A 21,969-nucleotide genomic window follows, 5' to 3' on the forward strand; every position below is an offset into this window, starting at 1 on the left:
TATTTCAATTACTTTCTATGGATTTTCTTATTTCATTTTCCCTACCATTCTGCAAAGAAGGTAATCTTATCACTATATTTTACAGAAAAGAAATGGATGTTTAGAGAAGCTGAGTGAATTATCCAAGGTCATATAACTAGTAAGTAGTGGGCTTTGTGTTCAAACACGGGCATTATGATTCTAAGGCCATACTGGCTTGTAGCATCTATTATCTACAAAAAAAAATGAATCGGGAGATTTGGCAGGTTTAAATCACAAAATGGGAGAAGAGGGTAAAGTCATAGATTATCTGTAGAGAATGGAAATATTGGTGAATTTTAGAGAGAAAGGATAATACAGTGAAGCTCTTTTATGAGGACATGTTTTCTTCCTGAAGTAGGAGATAACCCTGTGGAGACTGTGAGAGAGGAATGAAATAAGGAAAATGAGAAATGGAGAAGATTTAGGATAGACTTTTAGGGTGTGGGGGAAGTGGCTGACTTGTGAATGTAAAATTATTTTCTTAAGAATTCCAATTAAACAAAAGAAGTTTATACTGGAAAACATAATACTCTCTGGCTTTGAGAGTCCCCTCTTTCCCCCTCATACATCTAGCATCATTAGGCAGACTAGAGCACAAGCAGAGTTTTAAGTTTCATCCTGGTTTTAGGAATGGTAGTACCAAATGGGCTGGAAGCAGAAGAGGAATATATCAAGGGACTAGGGAACACAGGGTTAAGAACACTGTGTTGGATGCATTATATTGGTTTTCTCACTGTATCTTCCCGCTGCATTCATAAATATGCCTCTCTATACTGAAGAGGCAGGAAAGCTTAATTCTCTGTTTCCTAGAGTTTTTACTAGTAGGGTTCCAGATGCATTTTACCTTCTGTCAATCTGATGCCCACTGATCAGATTTATTTTAGAGCAAATTTAAGTGCAGAGAGATGTAGAGTAAAGCAGGCATGATCTGGAGTTGTGAATGTAGCTGGGGAAGTATCTTTCTTGAGCTAACAATTCTGGTAGAATTTCCTGGTTCCAAGAAAGGAATTAAGACACCCTATGCCTAAAGCCAACAGTTGCACTGGAAGCACCCTGATTTACCCACTCAACTGTAGCAGCTCCCCTTGGGGACCAATTCTGCTGAATGACTATAATAATCATTCTGAGAGGCCAGGAATAGACCTGTATCTCCAGGCTCTAGGACAGCATTTATAGGCCCTAACTCCCCAAATTAATCCTTGTACTAATTAACATAAAATGCTTTCTGCTAACAGCAACAAAACATTGACTAGTACAAGTACCGAAAAGTTGGGGTTCAAAATCAAGCCATACCATTGTTAACTATTGTCTTCATTTAATATCCTTAAACACTCTGTGCCTCAGTTTCCTTATCGGATAAGTGGAGATGAATCCACATTCACATGTAAACCCTGAGGTACTAGGGGCAAAGTTACATGGCGGGTACAAAGAACCAAAGAGGCTAGATTTGTAAGATACTTCAGTGGCATCATCATTACTAAACACCAATATGGTAAATTGTGGGACAGCAACTTCCATCATGGATGATACACCTTATAGAAAAGCCTGTGAGTAAACATAAACAAAAATGCCTAAATTTGAGGCTAAGTGGGAGGAAATGTATCTCCATTCTAAGGCAGTCCCTAATGCCCGCAACATCCACACCACACCCCATCCAATGTTTCCAGTCCTAGGTGAGAATATAATTACAAACCAAAGATGAAACTATAAACCTGTTGTTTTCAGACTAATTCACGCACAGTCAATATGAGAAATATGAAGAACTGTGAAAACTGAGATTATTAGTCACTCAGACTTGTTCATTTTACACCAGTACACAGAACTGCTAAAATAAAATTTAGTGAAGCATATAAATAAAATGATAATTATGTGACATGATGGAGATGTTGGCTAACGCTACAGTGGCATTCATATTGAAATACATAAATGTATCAAATCAACACATTGTCCAACTTAAGTTTATACAATGTTATACGTCAATTATATCTCAATAAAAAATTAAAAATAAAATTTGGTGAAGCACACTCAGCTAGAACTGAACTGCCTGATAGCCGAGTGCTGGAGTAGCCTAACCAGAAAGTAGTCTTATTTGAGGGTTAAAGAGTGGAAAATATCTCCATTTGGTAACCTGATGGCCAACCAATTCCTGTATGTGTCCTAGCAATTCCTGCGTAAAGATTACTGTGATCTCTCGGAGTAACGGGATGAAGTCAAAGGGTTGTCTAATTCCCCTACATTTTATCCAACACTTCTCATGTAGCAGCCTGTATTCAAGTAATCATGGGTACAAATGTTTTACACATCCCAGACTCTGTATGCTTCATGATGTTCTGGCGATCTCTTGTGGAGCTCATTTCACAAGGGCACAGGAGGGCTAGATCTTTTGCCCCAGGTTAGAAATCAGAAAATTGAAGTTTGGAGAAAAGGAGGCTGGTTACCAAAGGGTCTTTGGTGTGACCAAGGCCCAAACACTCAGCCCTCAAAATGCACAGCCCTGACTGGAAAAACCATTGAGAGGAAGAAGCCGAGTAAGGTCACTTGGAGATTTACTGATAAATGACTTCCAGAGGGGTGCTGGTACAATGATATGGAGGAGATAGATGTGTCAGGGAAAGAGGAAATCTGAGCTATGAAAGGTTCCGGAAAGTAGAGCAATAGCAAATGATGGCACAGATGAACACAGAGAAAACAGTGTGAGTGAGAATTAATGGTAATGTGGGGAAATGAATTTTGTAAGCCAAAAGATGATCAAATCCGTGAGCCTAGTTGAGTCACCTGTCCCCCAAGTAAGGTAGAAAGGTCCAACGAAGGAGAGGGAGTCTTAATTCTTCTGTCTCCAAATGTAGTAATACCTGCATCACAACAAAGACAGCCAAGGGGTAATGCCAGGTTCAAACATCTGGTGGAGGGATGAGCACAGTAATATAATGTTGTAATAAAACAGGAAAGTGTGATGTCAGTACACTTCACTCAGTTCTATGACGTACTTCCAGCCCACACTGACTGAGCGCCGGCTTTGCATTTGCCCCTGTGTGGGCAGATTCAGATTATGAGTCTGCATCACGCAGGGACAAATTGAGTGCCAATAAGAATAATAACTAAAACAGATTTAAGCACATCAACTGTGATTAAATGTTGGGTTCATAGTGGCTCTAGAGGAACAAAGACCTCATGGTCACCGTGATCAAATGGTAGGAAATAGATTCATTATTTGGAAATTGGGTAAGCAGAGGCAAGTAATGAAACAATTATCCTGTGTGTGGCATATGAACTGTAACACTGGTTACCGAATAGTGGATGAGGGAAGTTTCTCATCGGAGAAGAATTCCATCTAATAAATGAAGAAGGGTAGATAGAATGAAAATATATCCATTTTCAACCTCAAATGATGCAAGCGCTCTAGGCAATGAGCACCAATATCTGCTCGCTTTACAAAAAGAGGGACAACCATGCTGTATTCCCCTCCCAATGGACGAATGCAACACTGCCTCTGAGACATTCTTGCCAAATTATGAAGACTGAACCAGAAGAAGGCAAGATCTAAATCCCAATTTGCAGGAAAGGCTGGGGACAGAGGAGTGTGTTAAATGACGCCAGTGAAATGAAATCAGCAAAATTCTGCATGTGGATGACTCTCTAGAGCAAAGGACTCATTTCTCATGAGAAAAAGAGAGAGTAAGAGAGGGTGAATTTTACAGAGAATTAGCAGGCATATTGAAAAAAAAGCAAGAGGGAAGAGGTATGGGAACATATGTATATGTACAACTGATTCACTTTGTTATAAAGCAGAAACTAAACACACCATTGTAAAGTAATTATACTCCAATAAAGATGTTAAAAAAAAAACCAGAAACTGCAGTGCCTGAGTCTAAGTGGGATCCAGAGTTGAAGAAAACAAAGTGAAAACATTAGCATTTAAAAGAGAGAAAGGGAAACTTTACCTGTGAGTGTTGAAGATACTAAGTAATTATTCACTCTTGTTTAGGCATGATAATGGCATGTATTGTGTCACTAAAGTAGTCTTTTTAAGGAGTCTTTATCTTGGAGAGCTATATTCTGCAATATACATGGATTAACTGAAAAAATGTTTGGGATTTGCCTGAAGAAAACCTGGAGGGGTGGGTAAATTAATAGGTTTACATGAAATAAAACTGATCAAGAGCTCATGTCAGTTGAAGTTGGGTGGGATTTACATGGGAGCTCGTTATAATAGTTAATTTGTCATGTATCAGTTTGACAATATTTATAGCAGAAGGTTTTTAAAAAAAATATCCAAAGCCACAAAACAGACTAATGAAATCAGAATTTCTGGATATAGAGCCAGTATGAGAAGTTGTAAAAGTTAACTTCAAATGAGTTTAAGGGAAAGTTTGGAAGCAAAGGTAAAATAAATAGGGTCTTATGTTTTTTGTTTTTTGCTGTTTGTTGTTGTTGTTGTTGTTTGCAGTAAGAAATCTGGAAGCACCCATTTGTTCTCTGATTCAGCTGCTCCAGGGCACCATGGCTTCGATCCCCCTGCTCCACTATTTCCTGCAGGTTAAGGTGGTAACCTCATGCAGCCACACAGGCATCTCTGCAAGAGCTCCAGGCATCTCTATTGCATTCCAAGTGCCACCATCCTCCTGTGCCACATCTGTCCTTCTCATTAAAAAAAGGCATATACCACAGAAGCCCCCAACGCATTCCCCGTATGTCTCATTGGGCAGGACTGGATCATAGAGCCACCTTTATCTATAGAAGAGGCTGGAAAAATCATTATCTGACAAAGGGAAACGGTGTAGCCATGATTGGATTGGAGAAATCCCAAATCCCACCTGGGGACTGAACATATTACCTCTTTGACCAAAATCAGTTTTTCCTACCCTAGGGCATTGATAGGAAAGGCTGTTGGGTCAGAAATCAACAAATCCATTGGGAAAGGAGAAGCGGAGCTCCTAGGCCCAGAAACAAGTCAGGGATAAGGATTAAGTATGCACTGAAGGGAATACACTCACAGGATTGAGTCACCTACTCTATCCAAGCACTTTCACACCTGCTATCTTGTTCAATCCCCACAACAATCCTATTAACGAGGTAAGTGGCATTATCTCCATGTTGTGTGCGATGAGGGACCAGAGCCTCCTAGAGGAAGGGCGAGGTGGCTAGCTGGGGTTCTGATTAGTGGCTCCACAGCACATTACTTTGCCCATCTGCCAGGGGTTCTAACAGCCACCTCCGTGGCTCACCAAAATCACTGTGGGAAATATTAAAGGGGCAAAGGAAGGAAGTCCACTGTTTGCTCAGCACTGTGCTAGGCATATTCCAATTCAGGAAGGGGGCCTAGTTTGATTCTGGCTCTACTCTGATGGGAGATGATGCTTGCAGATTTAGGGCTCACATAGCGGCTCACAAATGTTCCTGCCCCACACTATCCATTCTGCACACCAGGCCACATGTGAAAACTGCAAGCACGGGAACTCCGTTATGGGCTGAGAAAGGAGTGCAGGGCCTAACACAGGAAGTGTGAAGCTTGATGATCTGACCATAGGCAGAGGTGCTGCCACACTGATCTCATTGCCAGCAGGTCTGGTCGCCTGTTCACAAGGAATGAGCTTGATGTACATTCGTCCCATGAGCACCTGCAGAGTCTAGCTCAGGTCCTGCCAGAACATCAAGGTTAGTTCCTAGAAAGCCTTTCCTGTGCCTCATACTTCCATTTCATGCCAGTAGAATATTGCCATTCATGGAGCAAAGAGCTGTTCTTTATTATGTCAACTTTGCTCCCCTGCCATATTTGACCCAATGCAAGAATCTTGTGACCCAATTCTCCTCTGTCCTTAATCTCCATCCCTTAAGACTTGGGTCTCGTGAGTCTTGGAGACTCGTGAGATATAGATCCTGCCAATTGAACCCTCTCTATCCCCTAGTTAAGTAGTTGCATGTGGCTCAACCCCATTTGCAGACCGACATGTTCTCGTTCTGTGAGTCTGCTCAGAAGAACATGGGAAGAGAGGGAGATCCCCATCATTATGGAGAAAACTCAGGATCTAGTCTTTGGAAGTTTTAAAGATATATCATAAAATTTTAATCAGTATTTTCATATGTCATGAGAACAGACATTGAGGCATCCTAATACTGCAGAATCACCAGTTGACATGTGACATTGACTCCTTCCTCTGAAAACCTATTATAGACTTACTAAACCTTCCCTAGGAAATCAAGACACTGCAAGACGGAAGTATTTCTGCTCACAGTAGATTCTGTAGGTAAGTAAGAGCAAGGAAGTAGAACAGACAGTGGTGGGGGGGAGTCCCTTCTTTATTAAGTCTGCTATATCTTATTGATAGTTCCATGCTTGTCTATTTAGTTATAAAATCTGTTCTGCAACAAATGAAGCAACGGCGTGAGATAGTGAAGTGAGAAAGGAGAAGTAGTAGAGTGAGCTGGTGCTATTGTTGTCAAACATCTTGGGTGTTTATCAGAAAGGAGTGACCTAAAGGGAGAGAAATGGTGAACAGGTGTGTCCACAGAGATTGAGCCTAGAAAAATCTGTTGTTGTTGTTTTGTCTTCCCCACCTGAGATGGCTGAGATTCTTTGATGAGGGTTGGACGGCAGTGTACAATTGCTCTGCTCTGATCTTGAAGTAATTCACCCACTGAGAAAAGAAAGTTCACCATTAGAGGTCTGAGAAATCGATAATTTCTTATTTCACTTAATTTAATCCTGAGTAGAGAGTAAATCGTCTCTGATGAAAAACGCTTTTAATTCTCTTCTGTCTGGTAGGATTCAGAACATTCTCACTCACTCATTTGTTGAAACATCACATCTATTACTTGGCAGGCTTGTCAGGAGTAGGGGAAACTCAACATTCTCCCAGAATATCAGAGACGTGTCTGAAAAGGCATCCAGTGAATTATGCACATGCCTACAGTGGGCTATCAAAGGCTGTTTCTAAATTTTTCTTATCAACCCAAAAGAAAATGGAAGCCTTGTTACTTCTATGCTTTAAAGCCAGACACAAAAGGACAAATATTGTAGGACTCTACTTATATGAGAAGTATAGAAGAGGTAAATTCATAGAGAGAGTTGAAAGTAGGTTAGAAGATACCAGGGGCTGGGTGGGAGGGTTTAACGGGAGTTATTGATCAATGTGAACAGAGTTTTTGTGGAAAGGAATGAAATATTATGGAAAGAGTGGTGACAGTTGTGCAATCTTGTGAATCTAATTAATTCCACTGAATTGTACACTTAAAATGCTTAAAGTAGCAAATTTCATGCTATGTATAAATTTACCACAATAAAAATATTTTAAAACCCTTAGGACTTTTTGATCAGGAGCCAGAAGTGTCTGTTGAGGGCCAGATGCAGCCATGTAGAAGCGGTACTTAAGTCTGTCTCTGGGTAATAATTGCAGAGCCCAGGCAGAGTGACCAATACACAGAAAGGGCTCCATAGCTATTAGCTGCCGCTTAAACCATGGTCTGTTCTTGCCCCTTCTGAGGAGAAGTTGTATGCATCTCTGAGGTCTCAGAGACAAACCCTATGTACCCGTCAGCCTTCTGCTTGCCCTTTCCCTGGCCCTTTCTCTCTCTTCCCCCTCTATTCTGCTGTCTGCTATATTTTGTTATACTCAAATGTTGAATTCTTAACGTCAGTGGATGGTATTTGTTAGCTTTCCAATTTTCAGTGCATCTACTTGGTTGATTTTTAAATTCCAGCTTTCTGATGAGATCTCAATTTTGTCATCATCCATAGTCTTGAACATATTCATCATAATTATTTCTCGGCCCCTGTCTGATAATTCCAATATTGGGAACCTCTGGGTATTTTCTTTTCTCTTCTTTGTCTCTTAACCTGTTTTTTCATATGTCTGGTGGTTGATCTAAATGTCAGAACATTGTTTTAAAAAGAGTCGACTGGCTCTGGGCAATGCTTTTCCCTCCATAGAAGTTTCACACTCTCTCTGGCAGGCCGCTAGCATAGGGCAATCCTATCGATCCAGCCAGGGATTGAACTGACTCCAGGAGGCTTCAGGCATTATCAGGCTTGGATTACCCCTGGTTTTCCCTCCTCCCAGGTTACAGCTCTCCAGCGGTCCCAACTGTCAGCCTGGGGTGTTTACTGGGGACCCTCCTTTGGGTGAGTTCTGCACTTAGTGTTTTACTCTACTGTACCATGGGACTGTGGAGAAAACTGTTGAGACCTGTAACAGCTGTCTGCTCATCTTCTTAGTCTCATGTCCTACGCAGTTTAGGTAGGAACAAATGCCTCAAGGAAGAAAACCACCCAAGGTCGGTCTCACTTTTGTCTACCTTTCTTTTCCCTAAGATTCTGACTTCTCCAATATTGCCTGATTTGTAAGTCTGGCTCCATGAATTTTCCCTAGCCCCAGGAATTTTCCTAGAAGCGAATGTCGTCTCTGTCTCTTAGTGGGTGTCTTGCCTGTAGAATGATGTGCTCTCACCCAGGGCAGTTTGGGATTCAGCAGATTCCCTGAGGGTAAAAAGCAGCACAAAACTGTTAGATCCCCCTCAGAGAGGTTCCCTACTCTCCAGGTTCTCCTACCCTGATGTCCTGGACACAAAAGGAGTTCTCTGGTGCCTACAAGCAGAAGTGTTTTTCTTTTGTCCAGATTTACAATTTTTTCTCTGTGAGATAATAGGACTGCAACAAGCTATTTCATCATGGCCATGGCTGGAAGTGGAAATGACCCACGCATGATTGTTTAGCCTTATTATTATTATTTCTTAAAGGTGAATACGCAGATCTGGCTCTAAAATATGCTCCAGAAGAATGTTAATATCAGAATATTTTTCTACCTGATATCCGTATATTCCTGTGGTTTGCAGCACAAGTTTTGGTGGAGCAAAAACCTACAAAATCATCAAGAAAGAAAGTCCAACCCCAACATTTTTCACACAACCAATCTGTGGCTGAAGCATAAAAGCAACAGGCGAACAATTTTGATCATGTGCTAAGTGAGGGAAGTTTATTCTAAGGACTGTGTTTTAAAGAATTTGCAGGGTATGAACTCAGTCAACCAATAATAGAAAATCTAAGGCAAGTGGACTGTTGTTGAGAACTAAATCCTTATAAAACTAGCAAATCAAGTGAAACAGACATAAATAAAATTATACATTATTAAGGAAAACAGAGGGATGGAAAGAGGGAAAGCTGATTTTCTACTTTGATCATTGCTTGTAGGCATTAATAAAGACTGTCTAAAGGAATAGAAGATTATGAACATTTCATATAATTGTATTTATAAAAATACCTCAGGGACTTTGGGTTGTTGGAGAAAATAGTGTAGACTAACTTTTTCTTGCCCCTCCCCTCCAACTTCAAATAATTACCTTGGAAAAATTTCAACAAATAATCGTAAAAAGATTGTAAACGTTGGAAAGAAGACCTAAGGACTTGAAGATTTACGATACACTGTGGTGAATTCCCTGACCTTTCCTTTTATCCCTCAGATGTCCTGAATCGCGTTCTAGAGATGTGCAAGAAAGAAATGCCAGTCTTCAGAGCAAGTAAGTAAGTAAGTAAATAAATAAATAAATAAATAAATAAAAGAACAACAAATTAAAAAGCAAAGCCTGCTGCCAATGTGCAAACATCCGGAAAAGTGAAAACCCGACAGTGACATGAAGGAGAGATGGATACCCAATAGAAGCACCAAGCTGAACTACCTGCAGCATTTACAAGTGCTAACCCTAGCCTGGCAGGCAGGACCACCTTCTCTCCACCCCCAAATGAAGGAAACAACAGGCACTATTCCCACAAAACAGCACCTGTAGCTGATCCTCAGAGGGCTGACCCATCCCATGCTCTTCTCAGGCTGACCGCAGGAGGGTCTTGCCACATGCACAGGTGACTCCACCAGCCCCAATGTCGCCTAGGTGTCCACTCAGTGGCAGAAGGTGACCCAAGACCAGTGTCTTTCTATCCTCTACCCAACAAAGGACTGCCAACTAGACCAGGTGGCTCATGGCATTCCGTCCTGCAGAAGAATATCTAGTCCAGGCATCTGCAGTCCCTTCACCCAATGGCAGAAGGCAACTAGCCCTGGCATTTCCCAGATATCCACCCTGTACCAGAAGGTGAACTAGTTCCAGGGTCTCTCCATACTCCACCCAGTGGCAGAGAGATACCCAGGCCTGCAGCTCCTAGCTCTCCCACCAGTAGCAGCAGGTACCCTGGTGGATGCCTCATTGCATATCATATTCAAATTGCAAAAGAGAAAAGACAAAGGAAAATCCTGAAGGAAGCCAGAAAAAATTAAAAACCTCCTTAACTGTAGAAGAACAAAGAGAAAATTATAGTGGACTTTTTGTCAGTATCAATGCAAGCAAGAAGAGAGCACAGGGGGCATTTTTAATGTGCCAAGAGAAAAATAATGTACCAACCTAGGATCATTATGTATGCAGCAAAAATTATTCTTTAAAAATACAGAGTAAATAAAGACTTTCTCTCTCAGATAAAGAAAAATCGAGGGAATTAGCACCAGTAGTTCTACCCTGAAAGAGACAGGAACAGATTTATAGGGAAAATTATATACGTCGGAAATGTGGATTTACATGAAGAAAGGAAGTACATCAGGGAAGTAATAAAGGAAGGTAAAATGAAATCTCTTATTTTTCTTATTCTTAATGGATCTAAAAATAACTGTTTAAATAATAAAAGTAATAATGAATCAAGTGATTATAGCATGTGGGTAAGTGAAATGAATGACAGTAACATAAAAAGAGATGGAATAGTCTAAGTTACCTGCTCTACATGTGAGGTGGATATGTTGTTTGAAGGTGGTCTTAAATTAGTGAAATATGTATATGTAATCTGTGGGAAACCTCTAATATATTTTAAACAATTATAACCAATACACCAAGAGGAGAAATGAACTGGTTTAATATAAAACATTCCATTACAACCATAGAAGGCAGGAAAAGAAGACTCTCGTAATGAAAACAGCTACAAACACGGTTGATTTTAATGCAACTAGTTCAATAATCACTTTAAATGTGAATGGCCTATAAACACTGAAGAAAAGTCAGAGTGGAATTTACAAATTCACAAGTAAATACTGTCAGCAAGAACCCATTTTGTATTAAAAGTTTCCGATAGGTTAAAGAGATGGAAAAAAACATATCATTCTAACACTAAGCAAAAGAACTCGGGAGTAGTTATATTAATTTCAGACTGTCAGGAGCATTAAAAATCACATTTACATAACTGTCATAACCACGAGAAGAATAAGGAGACATGACTAATAAATGTGAGTCAGTATCCTGGATGCGATCTTGGAATACCAAAAGAACATTAGAGAAAAGTTGAGAGAATATGAATATAAAGTATAGACTTTGGGTAATGATTACATATCAATATCAGTATATTAATGTGATAAATGTACCATACTAGCATAAAATGATAATACTAGGAGAATCTGGTCATGGGTCATATGGGAACTGTCTTTATGCTGTTTACAGTAATTCTGAAAATCTAAAAACTGTTGTAAAATGAAAGGTTTATTTTTAATAAGCATGTTGCTACCACATTGCAGTAGTTCCAGTTATCTTGGGGGTCTCTAGACAGATATTATTTAAGACATAAGATGTCATTTTCTTAAAAATATGTATTCAAAAACGAATGGCTGAAAACTTCCCAAGTTGAAGGAAAAAAAAGTTGAACAACTGTAAAACTACAGACTCAGGGAAGTGAGTGAACTCTGAATAGGAAAAACCCAAAGTATTCCTTGCCAACACACAAGAACTCTGAATTACTGAAGGCTCAAGACAAAGAAAATAATCAAGAAATGAAACACTCAGAAGTGACGTGTTATTTATAGAGGAAAACCGATTCTAACGATAGTAGATTGTTTGTCTTAAACCATGAAGGACATAAGGAAGTGGTGTGTCATTTTTTTCAATTTCTGTTTGTTTTGGGGGTTGTATAATGTGATGAATTAATAGACATAAACATAATGAAATGATAACCACAGTCAAGTTAATTAACATATCCATCACCTCACATAATTACCCTTTTCTTTTGTGGTGAGAGCACATAAGATCTACTCTCCTTGCAATGCCACGTACACAGTACACCACTATTATTAACTACAGTCACGATGCTATACATTAGATTACTAGAAATTATTCATCTTATAACTAAGAGATTGTGCCATTGACCAATATTTTTCGAGTTTTTTAGAAAAGAACCCACAACCCTAAGTTTTACATATGGAGATACGTTCCTTCAGGAATGGGGGGAAATAAAGACACACTCAAAACAAGGAAAACTACAATAATTAATCATTTGCAGATGTATCCCGAGAGAAAATGTTTACGGAAGCTCTCCAAACAAAAAGGAAAGGATAACTGAAGAAAACTTACAGCTTCAGAGAGGAAGGAAGAAAAATGGAGTGGATAAAAAGCGGTGTATATATACCGGCCAGAATGGCCATCATCAAAAAGTCTACAAATAATAAATGCTAGAGAAGGTGTGGAGAAAAGGGAACCCTCCTACACTGTTGGTGGGAATGTAAATTGGTGCAGCCACTATGGAGAATAGTATGGAGGTACCTTAAAACACTAAAAATAGAGTTACGATATGATCCAGCAATCCCAGTCCTAGGCATCTATCGGGAAAAGAAGAAAACTAAAATTCAAAAAGATACATGCACCCCAATGTTCATAGCACCACTATTTACAATAGCCAAGACATGGAAACAACCTAAATGTCCATCAACAGATGAATGGGTAAACAAGATGTGGTATATATGACTGAGTAATATCCTATATATATACATATATATATGTGTGTGTGTGTGTATATATATACATACATAGGTATATATATATATATATATATATATACACACACACACACACATATATATACATATATATATATATATAGGATATTACTCAGTCATAAAAAAGAATGAAATAATGCCATTTGCGGGAACATGGATGGACCTACAGATTATCATACTAAGTGAAGTAGGTCAGGTGGAGAAAGACAAATATCATATGATATCACTTATATGTGGAATCTAAAGAAAATGATACAAAAGAACTTATTTACAAAACAGAAATAGACTCACAGACATAGAAAACAAACTTATGGTTACCAAAGGGGAAAGGGGTGGCAAGGGATAAATTAGGAGTTTGGTTTTAACAGATACACACTACTATATATATATAAAACAGATAAACCACAAGGACCTACTGTATAGCACAGGGAATTATATTCAATAGCTAATATCTTGTAATAACTTATAGTGGAAAAGAATCTGAAAAAGAATATATATAAAAACACATAACTGAATCACTGCTGTACACCTAAAACTAACACAACATTGTATATCAACTGTACTTCAATAAAAAATATAAAATAAGATAAAGGAGACCTTCAAGATGGCAGAGGAGTAAGACGTGGAGACCACCTTCCTCCCCACAAATACATCAGAAATACATCTACATGTGGAACAACTCCTGCAGAACACCTACTGAACGCTGGCAGAAGACGTCAGATTTCCCAAAAGGCAAGAAACTCCCCCATGTACCTGCGTAGGGCAAAAGAAAAAAGAAAAAACAGAGACAAAAGAATAAGGACAGGACTTGCACCTCTGGCAGGGAGCTGTGAAGGAGGAAAAGTTTCCACACACTAGGAAGCCCCTTCACTGGCGGAGACGGGGGGTGACGGGGGTGGGAAGCTTCGGATCCACGGAGGAGAGCGCAGCAACAGGGGTGCAGAGGGCAAAGCGCAGAGATTCCCGCACAGAGGATCGGTGCCGAGCAGCACTCACCAGCCTGAGAGGCTTGTCTGCTCACCCGCCTGGGGCGGGCAGGGGGTGGGAGCTGAGGCTCCGGCTTCTTCGGAGGTCAGACCCCAGGGAGAGGACTGGGGTTGGCTGCGTGAACACAGCATGAAGGGGGCTAGTGCGCCACAGCTAGCCAGAGGGAGTCCGGGAAAAAGTCTGGAACTGCATAAGAGGCAAGAGACCACTGTTTCGGGGCGTGCGAGGAGAGGTGATTCAGAGCACCACCTAAAGGAGCTCCAGAGACGGGCGCAAGCCACAGCTATCAGCGCGGGGCCCCAGAGACGGACATAAGACGCTAGGGCTGCTGCTGCAGCAAACAAGAAACCTGTGTGCAAGAACAGGTCACTATCCATACCTCCCCTCCCAGGAGCCTGTGCAGCATGCAACTGCCAGGGTCCCGTGATCCAGGGACAACTTCCCTGGGAGAACACACGGTGCACCCCAATCTGTTGCCACGTCATGCTGGCCTCTGCTGCCGCAGTTTCGCCCCACATTCCGTACCCCTCCCTCCCCCCAGCTTGAGTGAGCCAGAGCCCCCTAATCAGCTGCTACTTTATCCCCGTTCTGTCGGAGCAAAGAACAGACTCCCTCAGCCGACCTGCATGCAGAGGTGGGTCCAAATCCAAAGCTGAACCCCGGGAGATGTGCGAACAAAGAAGAGAAAGGGAAATCTCTACCAACAGCCTCAGGAGCAGCCGATTAAATCTCCACACTCAACTTGATGTACCCTACATCTCTGGAATACCTGAATAGACAACGAATCATCCCCACATTGAGGGGGTGGACTTTGGGAGCAAATGTAGACATGGGGTTTGCTTTCTGGATCAAATTTGTTTCCGGTTTTCTGTTTATCTTAGTTTAGAATTTAGAGTTTATTATCACTGGTAAATTTATTTATTGATTTGGTTGCTCTCTCCCTTTTTAATTTTTTTATATATAGATATATATATAATTTTTTTCCCTTTTTCTCCTTTTGTGAGTGTGTATGTGCATGCTTCTGTGTGTGATTTTGTCTGTACAGCTTTGCTTTTACCATTTGTCCTGGGGTTTAGTCTGTCCTTTTTTTTTTAATTTTAATTTTTTAATAATTGTTATTTTTACTTTAAAAACTATTTTATTTTCTTTCTTACTTCTTTCTTTCTTTCTTTCTTTCCTTCTTTTTCTCCCTTTTCTCAGAGCCGTGTGGCTGACAGGGTCTTGGTGCTCTGCCCGGGTGTCAGGCCTGTGTCTCTGAGGTGGGAGAGCCGAGTCCAGGAAATTGGTCCACCAGAGACCTCCCAGCTCCACATAATATCAAAAGGTGAAAGTTCTCGCAGAGATCTCCATCTCTACACTAAGAACCAGCTCCACTCAATGACCAGAAACCTACAGTGCTGGACACCCTATGCCAAACAACTAGCAAGGCAGGAACACAAGCCCACCCATTAGCAGAGAGGCTGCCTAAAATCATAATAAGGTCACAGACACCACAAAACACACCACCGGATGTGGTCCTGCCCATCAGAAAGAAAACATCCAGCCTCATCCAACAGAACACAGGCACCAGTCGCCTCCAATAGGAAGCCAACACAACCCACTGACCCAACCTTACCAACTGGGGGCAGACATCAAAAACAACGGGAACTACGAACCTGCAGCTTGTGAAAAGGAGACCCCAGACACAGTAAATTAAAAAACAATGAGAAGACAGAGAAACCCACAGCAGATGAAGGAGTAAGGTAAAAACCCACCAGACGTAACAAATGAAGAGGAAATAGGCAGTCTACCTGAAAAAGAATTCAGAGGAATGATAGTAAAGATGATCCAAAATCTTGGAAATAGAATGGAGAAAATACAAGAAACGTTTAACATGACCTAGAAGAACTAAACAGCAAACAAACAACGATGAACAACACAATCAGTGAAATTAAAAATTCTCTAGAAGGAATCAGTAGGAGAATAACTGAGGCAGAAGAACGGGTAAGTGACCTGGAAGATAAAATATTGGAAATAACTACCGCAGAGCAGAATAAAGAAGAAAGAAGGAAAAGAATTGAGGACACTCTCAGCGACCTCTGGGAAAACATTAAATGCACCAACATTTGAATTACAAGGGTCCCAGAAGAAGAAGAGAAAAAGAAACGGACTGAGAAAATATTTGAAGAGATTATAGTTGAAAACTTCCCTAATATGGGAAATGAAATAGTCAATCAGATCCAGAAAGCACAGAGAGTCCCATAAAGGATAAATCCAAGGAGAAACACGACAAAACACATATTAATCAAACTATCAAAAATTGAATACAAAGAAAAAATATTCAAAACAGCAAGGGAAAAACGACAAATGACATACAAGGGTATCCACAGAGGTTTAACAGCTGATCTTGCAGCAGAAACTCTACAAGCCAGAAGGGACTGGCAGGACATATTCAAAGTGATGAAAGGGGAAAACCGACAGCCAAGATTACTCTACCAAGCAAGGATCTCATTCAGACTCGATGGAGAAATTAGTACCTTTACAGCGAAGCAAAAGCTAACAGAGTTCAGCACCACCAAACCAGCTTTACAACAAATGCTAAAGGAACTTCTCTAGGCAGGAAACACAAGAGAAGGAAAAGACCTACAATAACAAACACAAAACAATTAAGAAAATGGTAATAGGCACATACATATCGAAAACTGACTTAAATATAAATGGATCAAATGCTCCAAACAAAAGACATACAGCCTGAATGGATACAAAAACAAGACCCGTATATATGCTGTCTACAAGAGACCCACTTCAGACCTAGGGACACATACAGACTGAAAGTGAGGGGATGGAAAAAGATATTACATCCAAATGGAAATCAAAAGCAAGCTGGAGCTGTAACTCTCATATCAGACAAAAGAGACTTTAAAATAAAGGCTATTTCAAGAGACAAAGAAGGACACTACCTAATGATCAAGGGATCAACCTAAGAAGAAGATATAACAATTGTAAATATTTATGCACCCAACATAGGAGCACCTCAATACATAAGGCAAATGCTAACAGCCATCAAAGGGGAAAACGACAGTAACACCATCATAGTAGGGGACTTTAACACCCCACTTTCACTAATGGACAGATCATCCAAAATGAAAATAAATAAGGACACACAAGCTTTAAATGACACATTAAACAAGATGGACTTAATTGATATTTAGAGGACATTGCATCCAAAAACAACAGAATACACTTTCTTCTCAAGCACTCATGGAACATTCTCCAGGATAGATCATACCTTGGTTCACAAATCAAGCCTTGGTAAATTTCAGAAAATTGATATCGTATCAAGCATCTTTTCCGACCACAACGTTATGAGACTAGATATCAATTACAGGAGAAAATCTGTAAAAAATACAAATACATGGAGGCTAAACAATACACTACTAAATAACCAAGACATCACTGAATAAATCAAAGAGGAAATCAAAAAATACCTAGAAAAAAAGTGACAATGAAAATACGATGACCCAAAACCAATGGGATGCAGAAAAAGCAGTTCTAAAAGGGAAGCTTATAGCAATACAATCCTACCTCAGCAAACAAGAAACATCTCAAATAAACAACCTAACCTTACACCTAAAGCAATTAGAGAAAGAAAACAAAAAAACCCCAAAGTTACCAGAAAGAAAGATATCATAAAGGTCAGATCAGAAATATATGAAAAAGATAGGATGGAAACAAGAACAAAGATCAAAAATACTAAAAGGTGGTTCTTTGAGGAGATAAACAAAATTGATAAACCATTAGCCAGACTCACCTAGAAAAAACGGAGAAGACTCAAAATCAATAGAATTAGAAATGAAAAAGAAGTAACTGACACAGCAGAAATACAAAGGATCATGAGAGATTACTACAAGTAACTATATGCCAATAAAATGGACAACCTGGAAGAAATGGACCAAATCATAGAAAAGCACAACATTCCGAGACAGAACCAGAAAGAAATAAAAAATAAAAACAGACCAATCACAAGCACTGAAATTGAGACTGTGATTAAAAATCTTCCAACAAACAAAAGCCCAGGACCAGATGGCTTCACAGGCGAATTCTATCAAACATTTAGAGAAGAGCTAACACCTATCCTTCTCAAACTCTTCCAAAACAGAGCACAGGGAGAAACACTCCCCAACTCATTCTACGAGGTCACCATCACCCTGATACCAAAACCAGACAAAGATGTCACAAAGAAAGAACACTACAGGCCAAGATCACTGATGAACATAGATGCAAAAATCCTCAGCAAAATACTAGCAAACATAATCCAACAACCCATTAAAAGGATCATACATCATGATCAAGTGGGATCATGGAATGCCAGGAATGCAAGGTTATCCCAGGAATGCAAGGTTTCTTCAATATACACAAATTAATCAATGTGATACACCATATTAACAAATTGAAGGAGAAAATCCATATGGTCATCTCAGATAGATGGAGAAAAAGCTTCTGAGAAAATTCAACACCCATTTATGATAAAAAAAAAAAAACCCTCCAGAAAGTAGGCATAGAGGGAACTAACCTCAACATAATAAAGGCTATATATGACAAACCCACAGCCAACATCGTTCTCACTGGTGAAAAACTGAAACCATTTCCTCTAAGATCAGGAAAAAGACAAAGTTGTCCACTCTCACCACTATTATTCAACATAGTTTTGGAAGTTTTAGCCACAGTAATCAGAGAAGAAAAAGAAATAAAAGGAATCCAACTCAGAAAAGAAGAAGTAAAGCTGTCACTGTTTGCAGATGACATGATACTATACATAGAGAATCCTAAAGATGGTACCAGAAAACTATTAGAGCTAATCAATGAATTTGGTAAAGTTGCAGGATACAAAATTAATGCACAGTAATCTCTTGCATTCCTATACACTAATGATGAAAAATCTGAAAGAGAAATTAAGGAAACACTCCCATTTACCATTGCAACAAAAAGAGTGAAATATCTAGGAATAAACCTACCTAATGAGACAAAAGACCTGTATGCAGAAAATTATAAGACACTGATGAAAGAAATTAAAGATTGTACAAACAGATGGAGAGATATGCCATGTTCTTGGGTTGGAAGAATCAACATTGTGAAAATGACTATAGTACCCAAAGCAATCTATAGATTCAATGCAACCGCTACCAAACTATCAATAGCATTTTTTGCAGAACTAGAACAAAAAATCTTAAAATTTGTATGGAGACACAAAAGACCCTGAATAGCCAAAGCAGTCTTGAGGGAAACAAACGGAGCTGGAGGAACCAGACTCCCTGACTTCAGCCTATACTACAAAGCCACAGTAATCAAGACAATATGGTACTCACACAAAAACAGGAATATAGATCAATGGAACAGGATACAAAGCCCAGAGATAAACCCACGCACCGATGGTCAACTAATCTATGACAAAGGAGGCAAGGATATACAGTGGAGAAAAGACTGTCTCTTCAATAAGCGGTGCTGGGAAAACTGGACAGCTACATGTAAAAGAATGAAATTAGAACACTCCCTAACACCATACACAAAAATAAACTGAAAATGGATTAAAGACCTAAATGTAAGGCCAGATACTATAAAACTCTTCGAGGAAAACATAGGCAGAACACTCTATGACATAAATCACAGCAAGATCCTTTTTGACCCACCTCCTAGAGAAGTGGAAGTAAAAACAAAAATAAACAAATGGGACCTAATGAAACTTAAAAGCTTTTGCATAGCAAAGGAAACCTTAAACAACACAAACAGACAACCCTCGGCATGGGAGAAAAGATTCGCAAATGAAGCAACTGACAAAGGATTAATCTCCAAAATGTACAAGCAGCTCATGCAGCTCAATATCAAAACAGCAAACAACCCAATCCAAAAATGGGCAAAAGACCTAAATAGACATTTCTCCAAACGAGATATGCAGATTGCCAACAAACACACAAAGGTTGCTCAACGTCACTAATCGTTAGAGAAATGCAAATCAAAACTCCAATGAGGTATCACCTCACACCGGTCAGAATGGCCATCATCAATAAACCTACAAACAATAAATGCTGGAGACGGTGTGGAGAAAAGGGAACCCTCTTGCAGTGTTGGTGGGAATGTAAATTGATAGAGCCACTATGGAGAACAGTATGGAGGTTCCTTAAAAAACTACAAATAGAACTACCATACGACCCAGCAATCCCATTACTGGGCATATACCCTGAGAAAACCAGAATTCAAACAGAGTCATGTACCAAAATGTTCATTGCAGCTCTATTTACAATAACCAGGACATGGAAGCAACCTAAGTGTCCATCATCGGATGAATGGATAAAGAAGATGTGGCACATATATACAATGGAATATAACTCAGCCATAAAACGTAACGAAATTGAGTTATTTGTAGTGAGGTGGATGGACCGAGAGTCCCCTCATACAGAGTGAAGTAAGTCAGAAAGAGAAAAACAAATTCCATATGCTAACACATATATATGGAATCTAAAAATGAAAAAAAATGGTCCTCAAATACCTAGGGGCAGGACGGGAATAAAGACGCAGACGTAGAGAATGGACTTGAGGACACGGCGAGGGGGAACGGTAAGCTGGGGCGAAGTGATAGAGTGGCATGGACATCTATACACTACCAAATGTAAAATAGATAGCTAGTGGGAAGCAGTCGCATAGCACAGTGAGATCAGCTCGGTGCTTTGTGACCACCTAGATGGGTGGGATAGGGAGTGTGGGAGGGAGACCCAAGAGGGAGGAGATACGGGGATATATGTATATATATAGCTGATTCACTTTGTTATAAAGCAGACACTAACACACCACTGTAAAGCAATTATACTCTAATAAAGATTTAAAAATAAAATAAAATAGAACAAAGAACAGCACTGATTTGGAAAAAAAGAAGTGTATATAAAATAAACTATCCTTTTAATCAGGAGCTTCTTAAATTATGATTGATGGTTGAAGCAAAAAGTATAACATCTGTTTTGATGCTTAATGCATGTTAACGAAATACTTGAGACAATTAAAATTTCATAGTTAGGAGGTAAATGGACTTAAATGCAATTAACGATTCTAACTTCATGCAAAATCATAAAACATCAATACCTGTAGATGGTTACATATGTACATTATAATACTTAGAGAAACCATACAATGTGAAATATACAAAGCATTCAAAATAGAACCCTAAAACATATGCAAGTAACCCACAGGAATGCGAAAACAAAACATGAGAATGAGAATCAGAGGGAACAACAAAAATCAAGAACTGAAAGACTAGACTGAAGTCCTACCATAGGAATATTTACTTTAAATGTAAATTCTCTAAGTACACCAGTTAGAGACAGAGATGGACAGAACTGATGAAAGAAAGTGACCCAAATATATTCAGTCTACAGGAAAGATTTCAAACACAACTACACAGGTAGATTCAAAGTAGGTAGACTGAAAAAATACATATCATGCTAATATTAATTACTTTAAAAACAGGAGTGTCTGTATCAGCATCAGAGAACGTGTACTTCAGGTCAATAAAACTACTAGGCACAGGTGGCATGTTACATAAAGGTAAAAGGATCAATCCAGCAAGAAATCTTAGCAATTCTAAATGTGTGTGCAGCCAGAACCAAACCTTGAAATACATGAAACAAAAACTGACAGAGCTGAAAGGAATGATAGATAAATCCAAAATTATTGTTGGGAACTTCAATACTCTACTGTCAGGAACTGATAACAGTATTTTCTCATCAGAGTGCAAAGTAATATCTATGGCATATGTAATCCAAATGGAAAGTCTTTTAAAATAGGTCAGATTATACCATTCACAGGTATTGATATGACAGATACATTTAAATCTAAGTCTTCCACAAAGTATTATGTAATGCGTTCTGTTACCTCCAAGCAAAAATTTAAAAGCTAGCCATATCTTCAATGGAAGCTGCATCCTGGAATGAATATGGTATAGAGTGAGCCATAGCCAACACGTAAGGGAGAATTATTTTGGGTTTGTTTGTTAACATGGTATAGCCTAGCCTAGGCAGGCTGATTTTCCAGACAATTGCAAATATCAATAATATAAAAGAAAGGAAGGAACGAAGGAAGCAATGAAGGAGGGAAGAAAGAATGGAATAAAGGAGGGAAGGAAGGAAAGAAGAAAGAAAAAGAAAGA

Source organism: Balaenoptera physalus (assembly GCF_965194825.1).
Source record: "Balaenoptera physalus genome assembly, chromosome: X".
In the NCBI taxonomy this organism is placed as follows: Eukaryota; Metazoa; Chordata; class Mammalia; order Artiodactyla; family Balaenopteridae; genus Balaenoptera; species Balaenoptera physalus.